This window comes from Frankliniella occidentalis, unplaced genomic scaffold, assembly GCF_000697945.3.
Source record: "Frankliniella occidentalis isolate FOCC.00 unplaced genomic scaffold, Focc_3.1 Scaffold142, whole genome shotgun sequence".
NCBI classification, from domain to species: Eukaryota; Metazoa; Arthropoda; class Insecta; order Thysanoptera; family Thripidae; genus Frankliniella; species Frankliniella occidentalis.
This window is the reverse complement of record NW_026267269.1, coordinates 681,686-684,695: the sequence shown is the minus strand read 5'-3', so window position 1 is coordinate 684,695 and position 3,010 is coordinate 681,686.

Here is a 3,010-nt window from a genome sequence, read left to right as displayed (position 1 = left end):
GCCTCAACCCTCCCCCAAGCCGTCGCCCCGACCCCGCCGCCGCCGGCCGCGCGGAGAAATAGTAATAACAATAATGCGGCTAATGCATCGAATCGAGAAAGCCTTTCTCCGGCTCTCGCCCTCGCCCCGCGTGTCTCCCCCGCGACCCAAAGTAACAAAAAAGTAAATCTAGAGGAGAGCAGAAGAGCAAGCCTTTCGCGCAGCGGTGCACCACCATGGCGGCGCGCGCCGGCCATAACAACGCTTCACACTCCGGCAATGACGAGCTTGTATTGATTTTTCCCAGCGGTCGCGTTGAACAGGGCGCGGCCAATAACGGTGATTGTCTGATTATCGGCCCTACGCACACGCACACGTGTTCCTCGCCTGCCTACGAGGCGTGTAAAAGGCGCCGCGCGCGAGTTACGTATTGGGCGTGACGGGTCCCTTTGGTCCAGTGGCACCGGAGGGAAAGTGTTCTAATGGGATTATGGACGTCAGGGTCACACGTCGCGCGCGCACTACTCACAAAAGAGGAAGACGGGCGGGGCGTGGCGGGGCGGGGCGGCCGAGCTGCACATCGAAGGTGAGTCATGTGGGTTTTATAGAGAGAAAACACAACGCAAGGTGTTAGGAGACGTATATGCCACGAGGGAAGGGCGCGTCCTTGAGGGGCGCACGGGGGGCTCGCCTCGCACGAGCTGTCTCAAGGGCTCCGATGACACAAAATCTTTCAAGGATTGACGCTCGGAGAGAAGTTAAACGCTATGGGTGTGCGCTCTTCTCTCACGAGGAAACCTGCTTCAGAGGGCGCGATTTTCTTCACGCATGAGAGAGGAGGGCTTTTCAAACCATACCACAATGATTGTGACTATAACTTTCGTCCGGACCTAAGAGGAGGATGACTCCAGCTAATTCGGTAGGCGCTGTCCGTCTTAAGGCCCCGTGCGAATGGGCAACCCGCCTGTACCCGTCCATGCGGGCTAGTACCGGGTGGGGGGCTGCAGGGCTGCAGGGACCATGGCGCCTTACGGACTTATTGAGTAGGCAAACCCGCAACACTGCTGCGCATTCACAGTTACACTCGACGTGTTTGCTGGGAGGGGGCACCGCGACCACCCTTTACCCTACACTGATAAATAAAGTGGTCAACTGGCGTGCACATGCAAGTGCTTAGAACACCATGTTGCACACTTTTATGTGTTTGACTGGATATTTGAATTCTATAAGGTGTTCAACAGTAAAGTTGCAAACTTAGAAGTGTTCAACACCGGGGTTGGAAATGTACCTTTGGATACTTTAAAGTGTTCAAATTTACTGTTGAACACTTTAAAGTATTCAACTATCAGGTCAAACACTTGAAAGTGTGCAACATAGCAGTGTTGAGCACTTGTATGTGCATGCCAGTTAGTTGCACACTTCATTGATCAGATTACTGAATGGCCGTCCATCCCTATTGGAACGAAGACGTGCTCTATCTAGCCTGCACACAGGCGGGCTTGCCTCGCTTGCCTACATAGTCTCTAACCATGGCCCTTTAAGGCCCTTTAAGGACGCATAGGCAACAAACTTGCACGCCTGCACGTTGGCTTCAATAGGGCTGGGCGGCCAGCGGGTATGCACGAGAAGAACAAAAGGCAGGTCTCAATGCCTTGTTTCTTAGGATTACAGTTTTCAAGTGAATACAACGTCGTTCCAAGATACATGTGCCATGTGACTTAACCCCACGTACTTTTGTAGGTATACTGTATACTGCAAGTGGGTTGCGGGAGTTGCCCAGCAAACCCCATAACGTGAACAGGGGTGCATCATCCACCTTGTCGTATTCATGAGCATATTACAAACTGACATGAGCACCCGCAAATTCACGAGCTGAAAGTCATTACCAACTCTGGGAAGGCATTTTTGCTTTATCCGTATAGCGCGTGTACTCACCGGTGTGCCGTCCTCAACGTCCAGACCCGCAGGGTGTCCTCTGGGCTTCCTCATGGCGGCCGTCGAATAGGTACTCCAGGGATCAAGAAAACACACTCATCACAGGTGTTCAAACACACTCTCACACACACAGACAGAGACAGGCGCGCGCGAGCGCTGCGACGCCGTTAAACTCCACCAAGAAAACAACAACAAACTCGCGCCGGCATCGCAGAGGACAAAGACGGCACAACAGCGCCCTGCAACGAACCTTCTACACCGGCGTGCAGCCGGCAACTGGCCCGCCCGGCCCGGCCTCCTGGGCTCTGGGCCCGCCGCGCCGCCGCCGCCACCACCGCCCTGCCCCGCGCGGCCCGCGGCGGCGGCGGCGTCGTGTTGTGGCGCGGCGTGGCCCGCGGAACGGAGCGACCAGCCAGCCAGCCCTGCGTCTTGTCCTTGGCGAAGGGGGCGGGGGGCCCGCCACGGCCACCACACGAGCTCCGGGGAGGACGACGACCAGGTGAAAGGTCACCAGGATGCCGGAGGTGGCGGCCCTATAGCAGCCAGATGCTCTAGCGTGCTCTAACAACACCAGCAGCAGGGCCGGTTGATGACGAAACCGAAAGCATCGCCATCGCGGCTGCAGGGGGGAAAAGGTTGTTAAATGGGTAGGGAGTGGGAAGGGGGGGGGGGGCTCGCCCCTACGACGGCACCGCGGACGCGGCCGCCACGCGTCGCCACGCGCTGCAAGGCGCAGGGTTGGGCCGCCTCCGCACACGCAGCCCGGCGGCGTCGGGGAGCACTCAACCGGAACTCGGGTGGGGGAGGTGGTGCGTGCAGGGCAGGGAGAGGGAGGGGGAGGGGGCGGCACGAGGAGAAAGGTGAGGGTCGGGCCCGGCGAGGCGGCGGGGTGACTCGCCGGAAGTTCACTCCAACGACGACCAAGACGCTGCTGATGAGGTGGATGCTTCTGCTACGGGATGCTCGCCCCCCCCCCCCCTACTTTTCTCGGTCAAATGTTTTTGGCGACGGAATGATATGTGACACAATGAGTGATTTGAAAGTATATTTATTTTGAGAATACACGGTTTGTTGCACTATCTCCCATTTTATTGCT